At 37.6% G+C, this 25,934-nt stretch overlaps 1 protein-coding gene across 1 annotated transcript in view; it reads left to right on the top strand.

Annotated features, from left to right (window-relative positions):
* LOC130355410 (protocadherin-9-like) overlaps window positions 1-25,934 on the top strand; it is a 1,658,654-nt gene that overhangs the window by 1,621,501 nt on the left and 11,219 nt on the right. The window lies entirely within an intron of this gene.

The raw sequence follows: 25,934 nt of genomic DNA, 5'->3' as shown, positions 1-25,934 counted from the left end.
TCAATTGCAGAAAAGAATTGCTGAGCTCCCCAATAAACAAGCCTGTTTTTATCAACAGTGGAAAATCTATAGCTGTTAACTATATTGGTGCAAACGGCTATATATATTTTGTGGAAGAATTTATCATCTCTACTGTGAAGCTGAAACAAACTCTGCACAGGGTAGAATTTACATAACTCTTAACACTGGACATATGGCACTTATATATGCTACGCTTTGGAAGAAACATGATATAGAAAATTAGGTCAACCTCCATGTCACTGACAAATATGGATAGATGTTTGCTGTGAAGCAACTTCTTAAAAGTAAGAGTTTATATATATATATATATATATATATATATATATATATATATATATATATATTATACATGCAGTAGTTTCATAAAACACAATGTTGCTTAAAAACATACAAACTATCAACATTGTTGTATAAGAGTAAATTCACACATGGCCATTTTCAAAGAAACCACACATGGCCTTTTTTTTTTTTTTTTTTATTGCAAAAGTGCTGTCGCCAGATGTGTGCTGGAACCAATAGGGAAATGTAAAATGGCATATATATATTTATGTATAACTCAATGTGTGTGCATGTGTATCTATATGTGTGGATGTATGTTCCAGCATCACTTCCAAATGGCTGAGGCTATTTCAATGTAACTTGGTACACATGTTACTAATATGTCAACTAAAAGGGGAAAGGTAAAGTGTACCTATCTTTAACTAAAACTTTTTATATAATGTAGATAATACCATTATATATTTTTAGCATATATTGGTTAAAAAAATGTGTATATTTTTGTCCCTACAGCTATTGTCTGTGTGAGGAGACCAAATACAGGAAGTGTGGGTAGACAAGCAGGCCTCTGTGCACTGTGGACATGCAGGGCTCTGTACACTTAGGAAAAGCAGAGCTCTGTGCACTGAGGACAAGCAGGCCTCTCTATACTGCGAACAAGCAGGACTCTGTACCATGAGGAAAAGCAGGGCTCTGTATATTAAGGACAAGCAGGGTTCTGTGCAATGAGGCTCTATGGCATGCTCCCAGCTCACACAGAAGGATGATTGACAACCCAGGAGCAGAGCCCTGCTTGTCTTGCCCTCACTTCCTGTATTTGGTCTCCTCACAGAGACACACAGACAATAGCTGCAGGGACAGCATTTTTTTTTTCACCCAAAAAATACAAATTTTTTAATCAATGTATATTACAAATATAAATACAATCTGAAGTATTATCTACATTATATCAAAAGTTTTTTGTTATCGACAGACACACTTTAAGTTAACCCTAACTCACCCCATTTGTGAAGGTCTGAGTTTTGTCTAATGATCCTTGCAAGTCTATGGGACTTCTGGTCTTTACTTCTGGAACGTACTTTACCAGCTCCGCTCCACTCCACATCTTCTGGTGAGTGTGTCAGTCCAGCTTGCAATCCATGCTCATTCTGATATCTAAGCCTCTCTTACAAGTTAAACCCCTCATGCAAGCCAAATAAACCTTTTCTTGTTTTGGCTCAAGGCCAAAAACACAATTTCCACCTGATACACCCACATTACAGGTCTTTCAATCTCAATGGCCCTCATTTACTATTGTAAACCCGACATGTTTTGTCAGGTTTTGCGCTAGATTCTGTCGCATTGCGCTAGAAATTCTGTCTGCGGCATATTTTGCGCCCGAATTTGCGCCAGAAGTGAAAAAAACGAAGAAAACCTAAAAAAAGAGGCGTGACCACCGGGAAAAGGGGCATGGTCGCTGAAAAGGGGCGTGTTCCCGACATTATCACAAAAACCCAACATATTTACTAAGGTTTTCACATAAAATGGGGTGGATTTGTGCTGAGGAAAACCAGACAAATCAGAGCATGTGTAAAAAAAGCAAAGTGTAGGGAAAGTTGAAAATGTAGGGAAACCTTAGTAAATATTGTGGAAAATTAATTGTAGGGAATTAAAACCCACAAAGAAACCTACACTCCACTCTTAGTAAATAAGGGCCAATGTCTTCATCATAGCTCAGCCTCACTTTTCTCCACAAGCTGCACATCTCCAGGTAAATGTTTTGACTGGCCTGCAAGCAACGCCCCTTCCATAAGCCACAAAGCCTTCCATTTTTGGCGTTTAATATTTTCATCACAGCTCAGCTCTTCCTGAAGACAGGATATGAGAACTGGATATGAGTTTAAGATATGAGGTCAGTATGTGGAAAGGATATAAGGATATGAGGAAGATGAGGATGGAACTTGAGGACAACAGCATCATTGTTGCTTTTCCTCTCCCACAAGGTTTAGGTAGGAAGACTGGGCAATGTCGGGTACTCTGCTAGTTTTCGAATAAAATTAGTTATTATACCTCTAAAACATAAAATTGATGATGTTGTTATATATATATATATATATATATATATATATATATATATATATGTGTGTATATATATATATATATATATATATATATATATTTGTATATATATATATATATATATATATATATATATTTGTATATATATATATATATATATATATATATATATATATATATATATGTATAAATGTTTGTTGCCCACCTTTTACTTTCAGAGCACCTTGCAGCCAAAGCAAAAGTTTTGTTTAGAAATTGCAATAAATGTAAAAAAATTGTAAAGATGGAAATGTAGCTTTTTATCACACCACTGTTTTCCATGGTTTTTATATAGCCCTGACCTTCAAACTGCACTAGAAATGCACTTTGTGATCACAGCTTTAAATGAAAAACATAATTAATAGTTAACTAGCTTAATGCTTGTAAAACATCCAATAAAGCGTAAGAATTAAAAACATGATGATCTAAAAGACAATATAAAATTCTCTTCAAAAACTTGCAGATTTTTCAAAACAAATATTAAACATTTTCTAAAAGTGTTGCTAGAATTATAATATATCATAAACAAAAACATTCTGATTGATGTTCAGTAAAAGATTCCTTTACATTGACCCTTGGTAGTAGAATAGATTGCTTATTTGATTTTGTCACTGATGCTATATTTAATTTTGGATCTTTTTTTTTAGTGAAGCCATTTTGCTTACACAGCTGTAGGAATAGTAGATCCTCTGTGTAACGCCACAGTGATGGTTTATAGTTAGAATGTCGACAAACGAACACTTGCCTTTTGTGCAGCCAACTAATGGATCAAACTGCAGCCGTCTGACTTACAAAAATGTGAGCCTGATTAAGATATACTGTAGGATTCCCTCTGAATAACCTTGCAGATGCGGCCAAAATCAGAATGATTGCCCTTTGTTAATGGGTGCTGTAGAAATAAATTAAATGTACAAACAGAGGACATTTGCCAAGTCTGCATATATAGCAAACTCATCAGCATGCAGTTTTCATCTTAAAAAGTCCCGACTGCCTAGACATTTTTAATGTTTAGAAGATTGTTCCTGTGTTAGAAGGATGTTGTTGGGAAGGGAAATGTCTTTGATAGTTTTGTGATTGAGTCTATCTTGCTTTGGAAAAAGGATAGTGCCAGCTTTAAACAACTAAGTCTGACAGAACGGCAAATGTGCAGGACTGGAAAAAAAATTACCTCATTACTGCTGAATGCTGGTGCCCTTTGGAGTAAAATGAGAGAAAACCTTTCTCTGGTTCTCCTCTAAAATTCACAATCTGGAACACGACCAAATCCCAACATATATCATTCTTACAAAAAAATAGCAAGATGGTTTTATTTCCAGGAAGACACAGAATGTCTTGGTGCATGCAAATATGGATAGTCAAGGAGAATTCAAGAATATTACATTCACTTCAAGAAACAAAAAATTTAAAATAACAATAAATGGATATATTCGAGCCATATATATATATATATATATATATATATATATATATATATATATATATATATACTTGTTTTTATTGCTTTTTCTACAAGGGAAATATTTCTTTCAGTGTACTTATGCTGATCAGCCATAGCATTAAAACTCCTTGCCTAATATTGTGGAAATCCTTCCCATGCTGACAAAGCAGCTTTAGATCATGTTCGCACAACGTGAAATTGCAGAATGTCCGCACGTAAAACATGTGCGGACATTCCACACATTTAAAGAATCCGGCAGGCGCTAGGGCCACTCAAATAAGTGTTGTCTCATAGACAGCAATGCATTTCCGAGTTACCTGGCACAAAATAATTAAAAGCAGATCCAGCTATGCTCATACACAATAAAATCATTTTTGTGGTTCACAAATGTTTGTCTAACAATGTGTTACAATGTTAGACATAGAAAGTCTATGGAAAAACAGCCGATAATGCTCATATGGTAGAAAAAACTGCCAAAAAAAAAAAGGAATAAAAAAAGTTTGTGAATTTAAAAAAATAGGCCAATTTTTTGAATGGCATCAAAGAACAACCAAAGAAACAGTGTGTGAACATAGCGTTAAATGGGTTTACCATGTAAAAAAAAAAAATGGTTAAATATATTGTGGGCATAACATGGATCAGGCTGCTCCAGAAGCATTGTTCCATCACTTCAGTGATCTGGTCATGCTCTGAGGCCAATTAAGTGAGAGGGTCACATTATTCCCTGTGTATTATAGAGTGCTTTTTATGGGTAGTTTTATTCCCCTCCTCCCTCCCAACTATAGATGAGCAACTTTTTAAAAAGTCGGTTATGCCAGTTTACTGATCTCTGATAAAAAGTTCTGTTTCCGAACAGACTACTCCTGTCTAAACATGTACTACATCAGTATCCCAAGAACATGTGTATAGCACCATCTGAGAGCCGTGAAATTCCTGTTTAACACTATTAGGTCACATAAGAGTGTATCTATGTACACTGCTCAAAAAAAAATAAAGGGAACACTTAAACAACACAATGTAACTCCAAGTCAATCACACTTCTTTGAAATCACACTGTTCACTCAGGAAGCAACAATGATTGACAATCAATTTCACCTGCTATTGTGCAAATGGAACAGACAACAGGTGGAAATTATAGGCAATTAGCAAGACACCCCCAATAAAGAAGTGGTTCAGCAGGTGGTGACCACAGACCACTTCTCAGTTCCTTTGCTTCCTGGCTGATGTTTTGGTCACTTTTTAAGGCTGGTGGTGCTTTCACTCTAGTGGTAGCATGAGACAGAGTCTACAACTCATACAAGTGGCTCGGGTAGTGTAGCTCATGCAGGATGGCACATCAATGCGAGCTGTGGTAATAAGGTTTTCTGTCTCATTCAGCGTAGTGTCCAGAGGATGGAGGCACTACCAGGAGACAGGCCAGTACATCAGGAGACGTGGAGGAGGCCGTAGGAGGGCAAAAACCCAGCAGCAGGACCAATACCTCCACCTTTGTCCAAGGAGGAGCAGGAGGAGCACTGCCAGAGCCCTGAGAAATGACCTCGAGCAGGCCACAAATGTGCATGTGTCCACTCAAATGGACAGAAACAGACTCCATGAGGGTGGTATGAGGGCCCAACGTACACAGGCGGGGGTTGAGCTTACAGCCCAACACCATGCAGAACACCAAGATTGGCAAATTAGCCACTGGTGCCTTGGGGCTCTTCACAGATGAAAGCAGGTTCACACTGAGCACATGAGACAGACGTGAAAGAGTCTAGATATGCCATGGAGAATGTTCTGCTGCCTGCAATATCCTCCAGCATGACCAGTATGGCAGTGGGTCAGTAATGGCGTGTGTGGCCCTCCATGTGCTTGGCAGAGGTAGGCTGACTGCCATTAGGTACCGAGATGAGATCCTCAGAACTCTTGTGAGACCATATGCTAGTGGGGTGTGCCCTGGGTTCCTCCTAATGCAAGACAATTCTAGACCTCATGCGGCTGGAGTTTGTCAGCAGGTCCTGCAAGAGGAAGGCATTGATGCTATGGACTGGCCCACCCATTCCACAGACCTGAATCTGGTTGAGCACATCTGGGACATGTCTCGCTCCATCCACCACGTTGCACCACAGACTGTCCAGGAGTTGGTGGATGCTTAAGTCCAGGTCTGGGAGGACATCCCTCAGGAGACTATCCATCACCTCATCAGGAGCATGCCCAGGTGTTATAGGGAGGTCATACGGGCATGTGGAGGCCATACACACTACTGAGCCTCCTTTTGACTTGTTTTAAGAACATTACATCAAAATTGGTTCAGCCTGTAGTGTGGTTTTCCACTTTGATTTTGAGTGTGACTCTATATCTAGACCTCCATGGGTTGATAAATTTGATTCCCATTGACAATTTATGTGTGATTTTGTTCTCAGCACATTACACTATGTAAAGACAAAAGTATTTCATACGATTAGTTAATTCATTTAGATCTAGGATGTGTTATCTTAGTGTTTCCTTTAAGTTTTTGAGTGGTGTACTTCTGAGCTGTTCATAAGGCAAATCAAAGTTCAAAGTTACGGCAACATGCATGTCTATGGGTAAACAGATGATACTCATTCCAATCAATGCACCAATGAAGCCTTTGCTTGCCCTCTTTAGGCAGGAATGGCAAAGTATGTAAAGTTATTCTAAAAATGCAGTCAACGTGACCTTATGATATCAACTAGTCTAGTTGTGATAAATGTAGAACATTATGTGTTCAGAAATTAATCTGCAAAAAAAAGTGTAAAATTCCAATTTCTTTGCAGAGAACAATATAAAACAGAATTATGTTAATGATTATTATGGCCGAAAATTACAATATGGGAAGCAGACCATGGTTGAGAGATTTCTTTTCGTCTTAAGTACCAGTGAGTTTTTAAGAATTTATCAGTAAATTCATACTCAGGGGGGAACAATTATAATACAAAAAGTAGTTTTAAAATTGTAAGGGAGGAAAAATGAGTCCCAGATGTAACCTGTTAAATATGCAATATGTGCATATACTTTGCCTAGGTGCTGTGCTTCTCTGCAGGACATGCTGAGGCAGACACTTATATAGATGAGTGTTTCCTAGCACACTTAATCAAATATGTCACTTGATCAGTGTGAAACAGCAAGATCCCAATACCTTCATTTTTCAGACTCAAAGACGGGACCCCACAAGCAATTGCGCACTAAATTATGCAGCCAACATTGGACATGTGTTTAGCAGACAAAAGACTTTTACTTTAATATCACAATCTAGATGCAGCCAAAATAAACTTACCTAAAAAGGTAGAAATCTTAGCACTATTTTTTTTTAAATATATATTTTTTACGTTTGACTTAATTATGTTGAATTCATCATGTAAGGTATAATTGTCACTTTTCCTTTCTATAGTAGGGGACTCGCTGTCTGATGCTGCTCTTTAATAAATGAATACAGTCATTCCAGTGCTGCTAATCTCCTTAAATATGGGTTTTAATTTTCTTAGAACTACATTTTTTGTAGTAGTTTCTTTCCCCGAGCTGGAATTTTTTGGCAACTTGCCATCCCATTGGACAGATTGTTAGCACAAAACAGTTGGAAAGAGTGTTGCATTTGACACTAAATGGGTATGATGTTCTTGAGTGCTCTATTATTTTGATAAGTTTTATCCCAAAGCAGAACACTAAACAGCAGGAATATCAGTGATGTAGGCACATTTTGGCAGAATCTCATATTCATAATTCACCATAGCATTTGTCATTTCTCATTATGGGATGTTTTTTTTATAGTGTTCTCCAATAGACTCCCATCTACAGAACATGCCAGCGGCAACCATAATTATACAATGCATTAAAAATAATTTTTTCAAAAGTGCAGTTATCGAAATGCAACATATACCATGCAAAGTATTTCAGTCTTTGATACTGCATTTTATAAGTGACTTAAATAAATTAATGTCAAATATAGTACAATAAGTTTATACTTTTTGTATGTCATTCAAAAGCATTTTGTTCTGTTTCCCATTACCTATAAAATTAACATTTGGTAAAGTTGATTACCGTATATGATATTTTAATGAATGGACACTGTCATTTCAAATACCTCTATTTTGTAGCTCACATGATTTTTAAGATCTTAATTTTCCAGATCATGAGCCCTAATCACTTTACCACTTCCTTGCAAATGGCTGTCCTCTGCCTGTTGTTAGGGGAATACCATGTGAACAACTATAGCTTGTGAAAATACTTGTCTTCATAATATTTACCCTATGCTGCCTCTTGAATGTAATCCCTTTCTACCCATTTAGTCTGGCATCTTGTCATCATAATTAGTAGCAGGTTACCGCTGATGCATGGGCTACTTTTGTTATGTAACCCCTTCCTTGATTCAATCCTCTTCTTTTTTAATCCATTGTTCTTTTTGAGTACATTAGAAACAACATAATATCAATACCCCCCACATGCCATCTATAAATTTGTATTGTTAATCCATCAATAACACAGTGCTAGCCAGTGCACTTTCTCCAGTACTGTGGGGGTAATTTATTATTGAGTCTGAGTAACTTTTTTGTCTAATTGGAAGCTATTTTTGGGTTTGTGCCTTATCTAAGCTTATAAGATACTTTTATTTTCAGTCATGCCTTTCGTTTTTGTCCAACAGAAAAGACAGCTTTATAAAGCTGTATGTAGATTAGACAAATTGATGACATGCCACCTTTGTACATTGACTTTAATTTGTCTAATAATGATTAAATAGCCCATGACCAAAGACAAACTACACCAAAGAATGAACCACAAAAGTGTTACATTTTGATAGAAAGATGAATCAGGGTCTATGTGTTGCACAATTTCTCCTCACTGTCATGCAGATAGAGAGGTTAGAGAGGAGCAGGGATGCAGGCCCTGATAGAGAAGCATAACAGAGAGGAACAAGTATTGTAAGTAGGTGCTGCCTTGTGATTGATCAGAGAAGTAAAAGATAGGAAGTCCAGGTTTGAGAACTGCTGGCAAACAGCCCAGCTCTGGTTTTGTCCCTTAAAATGGAATGAAAAATAGCTATGCATCACATAAAAGACTCTCAGGAGTTTAATAACAGCAATAAAAGTACAAAAACAATACATCTGAAAACCTAAAGCTGCATTGAACATAAAATGATGATCAGTAAAAAGGGTTGTAGAAAGTAAGTGGAATATTTACTCCAACATTAAGAAAGTTAATTTAAAAATGTGATAACATTTTTGATAATGATTTTAATAATAATATTGAACATAAATAATATTGAAAAAAAATTTACAAAAAAATTTCTGACACTTTGTTATATCAGAATAAATAGATAAATAGAAATGTGTTTGTGACTATTTTTTTTTTTTTACTTATCTATTGATGTTAACATTTATACATTCATCCTTACAAAGGCAACTGGTGAATAGCTTTCATTAGCATTCAGAAAATCATCACAGCTCTCAAGTCAATTAAAATAGCTGAACTCAAATTAAAATGTGACATGTACAGTTTATGATAACACAATTAATAGAATGATACAGTTACAAATAAGGAACATACAAAGTGAGGACAATTGTGTTAAAGAAGCTAAATATTGTAAAACATACCAGAACATTTTTATTAAAGGTGAACAAAGGCAAATGTTCCACTGAAATGATTTCAGAGAGACATGGGTATTTAATAGAGATATAAAGAGAGAATAATAAAATGGCAGGTTTAATACAACTTGAAAAAGAAAAAGAATTATTAATATGTACATGTTCTACTGCCGTAAAATATATGAGAAAAAGTTATGTATTATATAGCATAGCATTATTTGCTTTAACAGTTTCAGGAAACAGTAAGTGGGGTCTTTGGGGTCAACTGGGTTTCTGCGTTAATTAATAATAAAATGTGATTGTTATATAAGTTACACTTTCAGACAAACATATGTAAACACACCTAACTAAACTAATAACACACAGTTGTTTTGTTCAAGCCTTCAATAGTGAATAAACCTCCCCCTTGCAGGGATAAAAAAGTATGTAAATTTCATTTCCTCTCCATTTCTCTCCCTGTCTATTACTTCCCCTCCTTCTTTCTCTCCCCCTTTTACTGTGCTTCACACACTTCTCTCCTTCTTGGTACCTAAGCATAGATTATGCTACTCTATAGCCTGAACAGTACGGATTGGTACCCACATGGCCCATTGATAGTGTATACTATGCACACTGTTTCACCTGATTCAATGTGACGAGGTGGCCTTTTCTCCATAAACCCTGCTTTTGACCTTATCTAGTGATAGTATATCTGACTGTCTCTCGTTCTGCAAGGGTATACAGACTGATCTGGAAAGACGGTTCTTCGTGGATTTTCTGTTGTATGATACCTGTTACTATCTTGACTTACTGATTGTTATTTTTGTTGAAAACAATAAAACTTTACTTTGAAAAAAAAAAGTAAGTAAACTTGTGTGTTAATAACTTCTTCAAGAGCTAATATATAAGTTCCATGCCACCACATAAAAACACAAAACCCCTCTCCTTCTCCAGATTGTGTACACATAGAGATAATTCAAGATTGTTGCTCGTTTCTCCAAGTGTGGACTTTTTGTTAAAGGGGTTCTCCGGTGCTTACACATCTTATCCCCAATCCAAAGGATAGGGGATAAGATGCCTGATCGCGGGAGTCCCGCCGCTGGGGACCCCCGTGATCTTGCACGTTTGTAATCAGTCCCCGAAGCGTGTTCGCTCCGGGTCTGATTACGGGCGACACCGGGCCCGCGGCATGTGATGTCACGCCTCCGCCCCGTGTGACGTCACTCTCCGCCTCTCAATGCAAGCCTATGGGAGGGGGCATGATAGTTGTCACACCCCTTCCCGTAGGCTTGCATTGAGGGGCGGAGTCAGCCACTCAATAAAAGGATGAACCTCCACAAATCATCCATCAACAACCATAGAGAAAAGGACTATTGCACCCCAGTTGGACACCATTTCACCCAAACAGGTCACTCCCTACAGGACTTCAAAATCAAGATCCTGAAAGGAAACTTCAAGAACACCCAGGAAAGAAAGACATTTGAAGCCAAAATGATAGTTTTTTTGTGACTCCAAGAACAGAGGACTTAATGTGGATTTAAGCTTCTTATCCCATTATCAAAATTTCCTATAACCTTTGCTAAACTGTCTTCCCTCTCTGTGCTCTAACACCATTACACCCCTGCTCCCCCTCCCCTGTCTAAGTCTTATCTTCAGTCTATGGTTCTGTAGCAAAATTGTCCTTTCTCCTCTGTCCGTAATCACCGTTCTCACCTCTGCTCTCCAGCCCCCCCCCCCCCCATTCTTATCTGTAGTCTATCGTCCTATAGTAATACAATTTATGGCCCAACTTAAAGTCCATTCTCCACATATGTTGTTTTAACCCCTGCATATTTTGTGAGATAGAACATGTGTTTTCTCCTTGTGAGCTCAGAAATGCTTATGACTCGATAAAGGGAGGAATCCTAAAAGCTTGTCTCTTCAAAATCTTGTTAGTCCAATAAAAAAGGTATTACAAGATACTGCAACTACAGATACTGGACTAATACGGCTACTCCTAACTACTATATATATATATATATATCTCAATAATAAAAAATAGTTATCATATCAAGACATTATTTAGCCCAAAAGGCGCTAATGTAACCAATTTACGAATCCAAAAGGATTTTCTATTTATTTGTTGTTGGTATCTATTTGGTGAATTGCTCAGAATGGATTCTACTATTTTCAAGCTCAAACAATCTAAAGTGCGGTGGTGTACAGTAGAAAAGTGTCTTGATATACTATGGAGCATAAAGCCATGTTTGATATTCCACCTCTGATTATTAATACAGGACCGCACTGCCTGGACAGTGTAGCATACGTATTGTAAATTACTATCAGACAATGGAAAATAAATAGCATATTTTGTTTCACATGTGACATTACCCTTAATCTTAAACACTTTCTTAGTTTGGGATGAAGTGAAATCATATGTTTTATTTTTAATGAGTGCAAAACGCAAGCAGCGACTTTTGCCACACAGAGCACAACATGATTCATTCTGAACGGTGTTGAATGAGACTTTCTTAAGTCTGCCAGCAGGGACTAGGTTGTGAAGATTTTTTGAGTGTCTGAAGGTGACCCTTGGAGTTGAAGGTACTAAATCCTTAAGTATGGGGTCATTCAGGATAATAGGCCAGTTTTTACTTAGAATTCTTTTAATATTCACTGCCTCACAGTTATATTTAGTAATAAGGATAGATTTAAAGTTGTGTTCAGTTTTAGTTTTACAATTTTTTATGATTACTATTTCAGATTGTTTGTAATTTTTAACTTTTTTATATGCATCAGATAAAACATGGTTGGGATATCCTTTATCAAGGAAGTGTCCCCTCTAAAGAACAGTGTTTCTGGATGCACAGGTACTGGCCATAGGGGACACTCCTTAACCAACTAGGATGATGTGCACTATTATAATTGAAAAAACTATTGACATCAACCTTTTTTTTTTATATAATTGTTTACTTAAACTGGGTTTTTTGTTTTACAACAAATACACAATATACCGTAACATCAACCTTTTAAAAAAAAGGTTTTAGTCAATATTTGAGAAGTAGCAGATTTAAACATTTCTTAATCAAGAAACTGAATAGAATTAGATGAAAAGTACATGGTAAATTGAATACCCAAAGAATTACAGTTTAGCTCCAGGACAAATTCCTCTACCTGTGCTTGAGTGCCACTCCTAATAAAAAAAAACGGTCATCTATATAATGAAAAAAACAAACAAAACTATTAAAAGTCAGGAGCTGTGTCATGATGAGGGACTTGAATCACCCCATAAAGAGATTTGCATAACTGGGGTGAAATGAGTCCTCATGGCACAGCCCCTGGTCTGCTTATAAATAACACTATCAAACGAAAAAATATTATGCTCCAAAATAAACTGAATAGTTTCCAACAAAAAATTAGACTGGTCAATATTCAGAGAGGGATCCTGAGCGAAAATGTCCTTAATGGCATCAATACCCAAATTAGTGCTAATATTAGAATAGAGGGAGCACATGTCAAGTGTCAAAAAAGAAAAAAAATGGGGATAAATAATTATTATTTAATTCTTGAATAAGTTGAGAAGAATCACGCAAATATGATGATAATCTAAGTACATAAGGTTGTAACAGTAAGGGAACCTACACCTGAAATAATAGGGCAACCTGGGGGATTTAACGGATCCTTATGTAATTTTGATAAATAATAAAAATGGGAAAAAATAATTTTTAATAGACACAAACGTGTGCTCCCTCCTATCCAACAGCTGCATGTCAAAAGCTTTCTTGATTAGATTACAATAGAGATAATAATATTCTTCTGATGGATCACTTTTTAACTGTATATTATACTTTGTGTCTGATAAGATATTAAGTGCTTCTTTCATAGGCCGTTCAGCCGTACAGGAATTATTGTCCTGTAGTGTTTTTATAGCTTTTCTTTCCGACAAAGTTAAATTATTTTTTCATTATTATAAGATTTCTCACATAAAGTATTAAAATCTCATAACCATTGCATAAAAAGTGTCTAAATGGTTACCCCAATGATGAATTTGGTAAAAGGAAGAAACAGGTTTAACTGGGACATGTTTCACCGTGGTACTAACAGTATCCATTATTAATGATCCAGTGTACAATTTTTAAATAGGGGCAGGCGGAATATGATTGAGACTTTCTAAGATAGAAAAATTATGACTCAAAGTAAGTTTTCTTATATATTGATTTAAATCTAAAAATAACTGAAAGTCATTTGGACTGGTTACAGCCTTTAGATAATAAACTTACTTCATTATCTGATCAAATATAATCGGTAGGTTAAATATTTTTATTTCAACTTAATCCGTCATATTTGTAGCATTCAATGTATTTATCGTATCGGGGGGTTGACAGTTACATTTCCTAATGTCAGTGCAATGTTGACATGTGGGGAAAGGGAGTCTAAAAAAGGTGAAGATATGTTATCTGATATAGTAGGTGTAGAGTAGATGGTAGAATCAGTTATGGAAACAGAAACATCATGAATCGTAAGAAAAGAGAAGTCTAAAGTATTGTTGGTGGATACAGGTGTATCAATGTGTACCGCTAAAATATTGTCAGATGCTGGTGTATCTATGTGTGTAGTGGCTGATAACCTATGTATAGGTGAGGATATTTGTGAATGTCTCTGTGGATCATTCATCGATAGTGGGAGAGATACAGTGTTTTTCATGACTAAAGGGGGGAAAAGTGGACAAACCATATTAACGGCCAGTACTTCATTAGTTACTAAAACAGTGGATTGATTTATACCCATGTTAGTGATAGAAGCGTCTGTGTTCAGGTTTGTTTTGTTATTATTATCCCTTTTATTTGGATTATTTAATGGTGACTTATATTTACGATAAGACAAATTTGCTATATCCCAAATAAAAGGGATAATAATAACAAAACAAAACTGAACACAGACGCTTCTATCACTAACACAGGTATATATTAACCCACTGTTTTAGTAACTAATGAAGTACTGGCCATTAATATGGTTTGTCCACTTCTCCCCCCTTTAGTCATGAAAAACACTGTTTCTCTCCCACTATCATTTAATGATACACCGAGACATTCACAAATATCCTCAACTATACAAAGGTTATCATCCACTACACAAATAGATACACCAGCATCTGACAATATTTTAGCTGTACACATTGATACACCTGTATCGGACAATGCTTTAGACTCCTCTTTGCTTACGATTCATGAGGTTTCTGTTTCCATAACTGATTCTACCATCTACTCTACACCTACTATATCAGATACCACATCTTCACCTTTGTTAGACTCCCTTCCTCCACATGTCAACATTGCACCGACAGTAGGAAAAGTAACTGTCAATCATCATCCTATCACACATTATTTTCGGATCAGAACATCCCTGTTAAATAGTTTTGCTCGCGAATATTTGCAATGCAAATTTTATTCGCGAATATCACATATTCGCGAATATATCACTATATATTCGCATTTACAAATTTTTTTTTCCACAGTACACATCACAGTGATCATCCCTCTCTGCTTCCAGCTTGTGTGGTATAAAGAAGGCTCTTATACTACTGTGTAGACTGGCGTACATATGCTAATTTTTGCATATGCAAATTTTTGCTTATGTTAATTTTCGCATATGCACATTTTTCGCATATGCAAATTTTTGCTTATGTTCATTTTCGCTTATGGTAATTTTCGCATATGCAAATTTGTATTTATGCTAATTTTTGCATATGCAAATTCCCGCATATGCAAATGTTTGGTTTATGCGAAAGTAAAACGCGAATATTGCGAATATTGCGAATATTCGTCCATATATTCGCGAAATATTGCAAATTCGAATATGGCCTATGCCGCTCAACACTACTGTGAAACAAGAAATCCCTAAAAAGAAAAGAAAACCCAGGGGCTGCAGAGGAGGTCGATCATCCAAGAAAAGCAGCCTACCCCTCCACCCCTTCAATACGATAAATACATTTAATGCTATAAATATGACCGATGGAGTTGAGATTAAAATATTTAACCTATCCGATTATATTTTATCAAATAATGAAGTAAGTTTATTATCTAAAGGCTGCAATCCATCCAAATGACTTTCAGTTATTTTTAGTTTAAATCAATATGTTAGAAAACTTACTTTGAGACATCATTTTTCTATCTTCGAAAGGCTCAATCATATTCTGCCTGCCCCTATTAAAAAATTGGACACTGGATCATTAATAATGGATACTGTTAGTACCACGGTGAAACATGTAGCAGTTAAACCTGTTTCTTCCTTTTACCTGTTAATTTAACTACAACTTACTGTATAAAATGTTGCTTAATACAAACAACCAAATTATATTCATCAGGCATATCTAGTGCCCCTTGCGCCCCTGGCAAGGTGATGTATCGGCACCCCCCACCCCGAAATACATATGGATTAAATTCTCTGCCTCACTGTATGGATTAGATACTGGCTTCCCCTATAGGGATTACATGCCTTGCCCCCATGTATACATTAAACACTTCCATGGTATTATACAGTGCCCCCGCCCTCCCAATGGATTAGATACTGTGCCCTCCTGTATGGGTTTGATACTGTGCCCCAATTAATGTTTATGGATTAGATACTGTGCTGTTATCACACTACAAACCCCCCCCCCCCCCAATGGAGTAAATACTCTGCCCCCTGTATGGATCAGATAATGCACCCCCCTTTATGGATTAAATACTGTTCCCCTATATGGATTAAATACTGTAACCCCCCATAAATGGATTAGATATGGTGGCCCCCTATATGGATTAGATACTGTGCCCCCTATATAGTTTGGTGCACAGTATTTAATCCATATATGGGGAGCATTGTATCTAATTCTAATACATATGGGGGCATAGTATCTACATCATATGGAAAGTGCACAGTATCTAATCCATGAGGGGGGAACAGAGTATCTAATCCAAACAGTAGGGGCACAGTATCTAATCCATATGGATTAGATACTGTGCTCCCCCCCCCCCCTACCTTTATGGAATAGATCCTGATCGTGATGCAGCCTGCTGCCACAGGATAATGTGTGCCTTAAATCTTCTCTACAGGCCTGGCCCATGCTCAGCAGTGGTGCGCAGGTCCCTACACTCCTCCACAGGGCTCTGATGAAAAAAATTGCCCTGGGCCCCCTATCCCCCTTGCGGACTGGGTACAAAACTAAGACCACTTTTGGTGGGGTCCCATTACTGGGACCTCCATCAATCACCTCAAGTAGCTCTCCAGGTGTTGAAAAGCTACAACTCCCATCATTTTTTTTCAGATTCCCCCTCCTCCCAAATATTAACCGCAACAATAATAATTGGTGATGTCCTGAAAGGGTTAAGGGATAATGCAGGCATGCTGTCTAAGGCTATGTACAGATGAGGGAATGTCCGCACGGAAAATTTCCACTTTCCACTGACAGTGGAGCACCAGCAGAATCTGACAGCACTAGGACCGCTTGGAAATGCACCATCTCATAAACAACAATGCATTTCCATGCAGACTTTGTAGAAAGAATTTACATGTCCATTCTTTCCGTGGACATCGAAATCTGAATTTCCATGCCAGAAACATCTTGCGTGGAAATTCTGCCATGTGAACAGTACAGCAGAATCCCAATGAAATCAATGGGACTATGCTGCTGCAGAATCTCCATGTGGAATTCTTCTGCAGAATTCGGCACACAAATGCCTAAGGGACAGACAATCAAAGAGACATGGAAAATGTTATCTGTTTCTTGAAAAGCAGGATGACAAACAGCACTGTTAGGTGTAAAATAATTTTTCTAGTTGGCCTTTGCCTAGTCACATAGGCTACTGGGAAAGCTGTGCAGCAACTAATATTGAGGCCACTGCATGGGCTAATATATATATATATATATATATATATATATATATATATATATATATATACAAAATCACATCCACATCCAAAATCATATAAAAAGTCAGTCAGTGCACACCATCATCTGGGCCTTGGTTAGAGATCCCAACATTCGTAATATCCACAGGAAAGGATGGACGCACACAGCAAATATGGTATCCAGGTGAAGTTTATTTCATCCTCAGCACAATGCAAAAGGTGCGACGTTTCAATGATCTCACATCGTCTTTCTCAAGCATCTTGTGTTGCAAAACTACAAAGGCTGGCTGGGAGTTGTAGTTTTGAAACAGCTGGAGGCACCCTGGTTGGGAAGCACTACTCTATAGGAATGGTGCTCTTTGAAATTGCACATAGGGAGGGAGGTTTTTGTACACAAGTACATCAACAATTTATAGCCATGAGGTCACTTTTCACTATTAGGGCATGTTGGGAGGTGATGGTTACATGTTATCAGTGATCTCCTGACTGTCACTGACCTCTCCAGGCTTCCTTCCATCTGCAGTGTCTGCTCTGCTGCTTCCATGACACCGGGGTAAGAGAGAGTTGGGGCTGGGGGAGGGAGCTCAGGAGACTGGGAGGCTTCTTTATCATTCTGTGCTGTTTACATTTGGGGAGCAGAGCATATGGTGTACTCTGTCACCCCCCTGGGTGAGGTGAACGCTGTGCATGGTGGCTGTCTGAAGGCTGTGCGTGGTGGCGCAGGGGAGAGGGAGGAGCATAGCTAGTGCAGGGGCACTACACCAGGAAGTCTTCTGGCAATGTGAAGGAAAAAAAGTTTACCTGGCTATAGGGGCCTGTCAGTGAGACCCCATTACCCCGTGGCGTGTGTATGTTATAAACTAGTAGTGGGGTGGGGGATGGGTTCGCCAAACAGTAAGTATGCCACTGATATTCATATATTGAATATAGTCTAAATATTCATAGGCAATACCAATGTTGCAGACATGCATGCATGACAGCTCCCTCAAACTAGTGATCAGGGTAACCAGATAGGCATGACGTTTATAAAGAAGCCTGGGCAGCCCCTTATATATCCCAGTACCCAATGGTAACGGCAAACGATGTACAGAAGATCTCAGTTTATATGTCTACTACTAGAAAAATACTAAACTATAATGGTGTTGGTGAAGCCACAACTGTTGTGCCTTGTCTCACATTTGATTGGGACTACCTGGATGTTCCTCAGTGCTTTTGGGAAAATGTCATATGAATAGATGACACAAAAGTTTAACTTTGTATCACAAAAGCACAATGGAATTTTTAGTAGAAAAATGAATAAGCTGAAGCTGAATAGACATTGGATGATGCAACAAAGCAACATCCAAAGCGCACATGTAAATCAACTAAAGCATAGTTGAAAAACAACATTATTTCTTTTTTTTAACCCCTTAAGGACTCAGCCCATTTTGGCCTTAAGGACTCAGACAATTTAATTTTTACGTTTTCATTTTTTCCTCCTCGCCTTCTAAAAATCATAACTCTTTTATATTTTCATCCACAGACTAGTATGAGGGCTTGTTTTTTGCGCGACCAGTTGTCCTTTGTAATGACATCACTCATTATATCATAAAATGTATGGCGCAACCAAAAAACACTATTTTTGTGGGGAAATTAAAACGAAAAACGCAATTTTGCTAATTTTGGAAGGTTTTGTTTTCACGCCGTACAATTTCTGGTAAAAATGACATGTGTTCTTTATTCTGAGGGTCAATACGATTAAAATGATACCCATTATTATATACTTTTATATTATTGTTGCGCTTAAAAAAAATCACAAACTTTTTAACCAAATTAGTACGTTTATAATCCCTTTATTTTGATGACCTATAACTTTTTTATTTTTCCGTATAAGCGGCGGTATGGGGGCTCATTTTTTGCGCCATGATCTGTACTTTTTTTTGATACCACATTTGTACATAAAAAACTTTTAATACATTTTTTATAATTTTTTTTTTAATAAAATGTATTGAAAAAGTAGAAATTTTGGACTTTTTAAATTTTTTTTCGTTCACGCCGTTCACCGTACGGGATCATTAACATTTTATTTTAATAGTTCGGACATTTACGCACGCGGCGATACCAAATATGTCTATAAAAAATGTTTTTTACGCTTTTTGGGGGTAAAATAGGAAAAAACGGACGTTTTACTTTTTTATTGGGGGAGGGGATTTTTCACTTTTTTTTAACTTTTACTTTTACATTTTTTTACATTTTTTTTTACACTTGAATAGTCCCCATAGGGGACTATTCATAGCAATACCATGATTGCTAATACTGATCTGTTCTATGTATAGGACATAGAACAGATCAGTATTATCGGTCATCTCCTGCTCTGGTCTGCTCGATCACAGACCAGAGCAGGAGACGCCGGGAGCCGCACGGAGGAAGGTGAGGGGACCTCCGTGCGGCGTTATGAATGATCGGATCCCCGCAGCAGCGCTGCGGGCGATCCGATCGTTCATTTAAATCGCGAACTGCCGCAGATGCCGGGATCTGTATTGATCCCGGCACCTGAGGGGTTAATGGCGGACGCCCGCGAGATCGCGGGCGTCGGCCATTGCCGGCGGGTCCCTGGCTGCGATCAGCAGCCGGGATCAGCCGCGCATGACACGGGCATCGCTCCGATGCCCGCGGTTATGCTTAGGACGTAAATGTACGTCCTGGTGCGTTAAGTACCACCTCACCAGGACGTACATTTACGTCCTGCGTCCTTAAGGGGTTAAATGCCAGAAAGTCTCCTCACCTCAAAGGGGTACTCCCATGGAAAACTATATATATATATATATATATATATATATTTTTTTTTAATTAACTGATGCCAGAAAGTTAAACAGATTTGTAAATTACTTCTATTAAAAAATCTTAATCTTTCCAGTACTTTTTAGGGTCTTTATACTACAGAGGAAATTGTTTTCTTTTTGGAACACAGTGTCCTCTGCTGACATCTCTGTCCATTTTAGGAACTGTTCAGGGCAGCATATGTTTGCTATGGGGACTTTCTCCTACTCGGGGCAGTTCTTAAAATGGACAGAGATGTCAGCAGAGAGCACTGTGGTCATGATGTCAGCAGAGAGCTCTGTGTTCCAAAAAGAAAACAATTTCCTCTGTAGTATTCAGCAGCTAATAAGTACTGGAAGGATTAAGATTTTTTTTATAGAATTCATTTACAAATCTGTTTAACTTTCTGGCACCAGTTGATAAAAAAATAAATAAATAAAAATAAAAAGTTTTCCACGGGAGTACCCCTTTAAAGGTTGTTTTCCACAAAAATAAATTTGTATAAACTAATGCATTATGTGAAAACTGTGTAAAATAACTAGGAACAGCACATTTGATCTCTTATACACATATGCACTGTATGTGGTACACAACTGATTTCACCAAATTTGCATCATGGTACAACCCTATTGAGATGCTGTAACATGACTTATAGAAGGATTTGCATGTAAATTATCCCAGATGGTGAACTGAAACACGTGTGCAGTAAAGAATGATCCACCGTTACTTGAGTGAAATATGTCATGCAAGTCTTACTTGTAGCTACAGAATTCTTTTTGCCTATAAATATAAATGTACTTACAATTTATTACCAATTAATTCATAAACCCAGGTAATTCCCATGGTTTTCACTGACTGTGGCACCTGTAGTCATTTCTACAGACTAATATATACTATACACCATTTTCTGCATTTTAATAAATTGCCATAAACAGTGATACATGGAAAGTTTGGATAACTCACAGGCTTTGTCCTCTCCATCACTAAGGGGGAGATTTATCAAAACCTGTGCAGAGGAAAACTTGCCCAGTTGCCCATAGCAACCAATCAGCTCGCTTCTTTCATTTTTAGGAGGGCCTGTGAAAAATGAAAGAAGCCATCTGATTGGTTGTTATGGGAAACTGGACAACTTTTCCTCTGCACAAGTTTTGATAAATCTCCCCCTAAGAGAATATTCCTCCTGCTCAATACTTATATATGTGGTTGGGAAGGAAAGGAAGCTGCATGCTATGTACACATGGCGTCCAGCTTCCAACCACCAGATAGCAGCATACCCATCCCAAAGGGAAAGGTCCTGCTTTGCTGCAAGCCTTTTCTAGTGTCAGGACGAAGCATGCTGGGAAGTAATCGCACAGTGAAGAATGTGTATGTTTATAAAGTGTATGCTGTAGAACTGTGTATGTGTAAGTATATCCGTTGTTATCTTAATTTTACATTTTATCATTTTATGATCTGTTTTGAATGTGGTGCAGGATGTTGATAGAATTAGTCATTGCATCTGTCTGTTTATTTACTTAAAGAAGGGAGTTTTCCAGGGGGTGTTGGGTAAATTTTTCTGTAAAGGGGATGGCAGGTCAAATAAGGTGGGAAACCTTTGATCTACAGAATGAAATCAAATGACTACTTGATCTTTATGTCATTGGGTGGGCAGCAGTGGAAATGTGATTGCCCAACTTGTTTCTCTTCCTCAAGTAAATATTTTTGCTAATAAATCTATATTATAGATTTGCTAATAATGCAGTTCCCTAAGGGGTGTTTACACGTTAAGGTTTTTAATTGCAATTATTGAATGCAAAGGCAGAAACAAATCATAAATGGAGGTACATCTAAAGGAAAGACTGAGACTTTCACTCTTTTTTTTAACCCATTCCTGGCTAAGTATTTAATTATTGCAATCAAAACAACATACCATTATCCAAAAATATAGGATCCACTTAGAATAATCTTCATTTTCATTGACAAAAGTCTGAACTGTATGCAATTATTCTTCTGGTTAGATATTGCCTATGGAGATAAAAGATAACAGTGGCACTATGCATCATATTGGTTTTCAATAGTGTTTATAATATATAGGACTGCTAGAGGAAAGGTTTACATATTCCAGTTTGCTCTTACAGAAAAACACAGACAAAATAAAGTGGCTAGTCCATCTGTCAGTAGCAGGACATGTTATCATAAGCTCCTCCAAGTGATTTTCTTAGTCCAATGTCTGTAGTCAAATCATTTAAAAATCCTTAAACTGCATTGACATACAATCTACAGGTTTCCTGTTTGGAAACATTATAGGGTCTCTAGCCAGATACTTCTAATATCCATTTGGAAATAGACTGGTATTCTCCTGATGCATCAATGAAACAACTCTGTTATAAAACACTTCTTTTTTGTACTAATTACTAGTTAGTTTTCCCATTCTGTGTTATTAAAGCCATTTTCATTGTGAAACTTCAATATCCAATTTACTTGTATTGATCGTCATTTGCAGTTGTGTAATGTTAGCATTTTTCCATCTTGGAAATTGCTCCCAAGCTTACACATCGAAATGAAGAAAAATGAATTCTTTATAAAATGAGAGCAATTATGAGGTCATTGCATCGTCCCTTCATGGTAAAGTAGCATAATGGGAACAATTCAATTCTTTAAAAATACCTATCTGGCAAAAACCACCCTTTCTCTGATGCCCTTGGTGTCTTTGCCCTTGTTTGCTCCTTGTTTACTCCTGCTGCTCCATGTTTTTTTAAACTATATATATATATATATATATATATATATATATATCACCAATGAAGTAAGAAAAACGCTGCAATTACCACCTTCAAGCTTGTCTTTATTGCCGTCTTATCTTCCAACAAAAGAATGGTGAATGCGGTCAATCGACATCAGGGCTGTGCTCAGGGGATATGGTGTGAAGCGGCGTGGAGGTCACTAGACGACCAGCTAGTTTCGCATCAAATAAAGCTTCTTCCGGTCTAGTGGTCCTACAGGTGTGCTGTGATTAAATAGGGAACTCCCGCAGTCAGGCGGGGTGTATCTTCTTGTTACCAACCGACTAGTGTGAATACATACTTATAGTACAAACCATTCACCTTACTAACATAAAAATACACCTTTAAAATCAAAACTACTTGTACTATTGTTGCAGGTAGGGGGATAGATCATTTCTTTCATTAAGACCCATGGCACTCAAAGCATTCAGATAGCTTATCCATCTTATTTCTTTCTTTAATAGAATTAGGTCTCGATTTATTCCCTGACCCGCAACAGTAACTCTTTCGATGCCTGCCAACTTTAATTGGGATGCATCATTCGCATGGACTTCTTACATATGATTCATAAATGTTTGCGAACCTTTTCCTGTCTTTAAACTGTATAGATGTTCTTTGATTCCTTTATTCAGACATCTTTTTGTTTTTCCGATATAATACATGCCGCAAGTACAGACGAGTGCATAGACTATGTTTGTACTGCAGCATGTGACCATTTTTGTAACTTGGATGGTTTTACCTCCTAGTGTGAATTTGTCCTTCTGCAAATTGTGTTGACAGACACCGCAGCTCCTGCAGGCAAAATTGCCTTTGGGAGCTGCATTACTTAACCAAGTATCTTTTAGTTTAGTTTTTCGATATTTCCTCTTATTTATGTTTCCACCTAAAGTCATATTTTTCTTGTAGGTTATGATTGAGCGATTTTTGGCAATGGTGGCTATATCGGGATCTGATTCTAAGATATACCAATGTTTTTTTATCACTCTGTTTATTATGTGATTGACTGGGGAATTATGAAAACTAAACACAAATCGCTTATCTATTTGTTTTGATACTTGCGGTTGATGTATTTGGACTTCTTTTTTGGTTTTCTCCAGTACTTTTTTAAAAGCTCTGTCTATAACTTCCATAGGATAATCTTTAATCGACCTTTTAATTCCTCCGCTTGGGACAGATACATACTGTCCTCTGTGTTAATCCTCCTCAAGCGGAGGAATTGGCTGTAGGGGATACTGCGCTGCAAATGTTTAGGATGGGAACTTTTATAGTGTAACAGGGAGTTTTGGGTTATTTCTTTGCTGTACCCTGTAGACTTGATCTCATTCCCCTCCACCCACATATGGACATCAAGGAAGTCAAGTTCCTGTCCTCCAAATTGGTGGGTGAAGAACATATTAAGATCGTTAGTAGTATTCAGGTATTGTACAAATTGTGCAAATAATTCTGAAGATCCATCCCAAATGACAAACACATTGTCGACAAACCTAAGGTATAATTTAATGTTCCTAATGTAAGGATTACTGGTTGAATAGATGTATTTACTTTCTAACATAGCTAAGTAGATGTTGGCATATGTGCAAGAGACCGGGGTACCCATCGCGGTACCCCGGTCTTGCACATACCACTTGCTTGCCTGCTGAAACGTGTTCTTTTTGATTATCAACTCCATACCTTCTGCTACGAAGTTCTGAAAATCCTGTGATTTATCTGAATTTTGCAGAAAACCTCTGAGAACCCATATACCCGCATCATGCGGGATGCGGGTATATAGGTTCTCGACATCAATAGAAGCCATACTGTATGTGCTGTCCCATGGAAAGCCTCTGGTTGCCCTTATGCACTTTGGTATTATGTACCATTTAAAGGGTCGGGGTGATCTTTGGGTGAGGCACTCACTTATTTGTCCCATTCTTACATACTTGTTGAAGAATGCCCTTAATTTACCCTTAATATTTGCAAAGTGTTTGTGAATATTGACTTTTCAGAGTGCTTTGTATAGCTCTATTTCAAAATGATGGTAACGGAAGTCCTCAGTAAGTCCGAAATTCAGTCCTTTCGATAGTGCTGCTAGGCAGGTATCTGATAAATTTGTGTCAGTCAGATTAATGACGTTAGTGTATGATCTCAATTCATCCAGGTGACATTCTTTTGCTTTTTCGGTTTGGTGCTACCGATCTCCGTATTTCTTCCTCCTACTCCTCCTTGTTCTCCTCCTAAAGGGTAGACCTGCTCGCCTTTCTGGGCGTTTTTGCGTTTCTCAGCCTGCGGTTCATCGGACGAACTTGTTTCTGTTTCAGTAGTTAAATAGTCGGTTTTATGTTTTTTGGCATTGCTATTGGTTTTTCTATAATTATTTCTATATCGTGCGCGTTGTTTTGTTTTCTGTTTTCCCCATGTAAACACAGTGTTTTCATCAAAATCTTTTTTATCACGAATATACTTGTCGCGCTTTTGTGCTTTGATCTCTTCTTGTAATTTATTTAATCTAGTTTCCAAGGTTTTAATAAACAAATTGTATTTTCTCCTCTGTGATTCTCGTACGTAATTCTGCCTTTGCTCTCAACAATGTGGTGGTGATAGATACATAGTCTCTGTTATTTTTGTCTAATACCAATAGTTGCAGGTTCATAGAGTGTTTTAAATGTTCAGCTTGCCATAGCTGTAAAAACTCGGGGTCATCCAAAAATTGTGTTGGGTTTTTATAGACCCGTAATCCTCTAGGGACTCTTCCACATATGCTGTCAATGATTGTATAGTCCAGAAAATGCGTATTTCCCGTTCAGCTAAATTCTGAACTCTATGCTCAAGAGCTTTCAGGCTCAGGAGCTGCAGCTCATCTTGGGAATTACAAGTAAGGAAAAACCTCCCCGCGTCCTCTCTCCCCATAGGGAGCTGGGATTCATGTGCCTCCGAACTCGTTTGTGCTTCCATCATGGCCTCAACTGGACCCGCATTCAGCGTGCTCATAGCTGATAGAGGATAATTCAACTGATAATGTAGAGAACAGAGCTAGGCACTGCGTATCCTATTGGGCTTAACTGCGAGGCAGGTGTATGAAACAGTCCCTTAGCTAGGTGCAGTGCAAGCGTGGAACAGCAGGTAACTTGTATCACCAATGAA

This window comes from Hyla sarda, chromosome 2 (assembly GCF_029499605.1).
Source record: "Hyla sarda isolate aHylSar1 chromosome 2, aHylSar1.hap1, whole genome shotgun sequence".
Classification (NCBI taxonomy): domain Eukaryota; kingdom Metazoa; phylum Chordata; class Amphibia; order Anura; family Hylidae; genus Hyla; species Hyla sarda.
The sequence above is the reverse complement of the archived record's forward strand: the minus strand, read 5'-3'. Positions and strand labels throughout refer to the sequence as shown.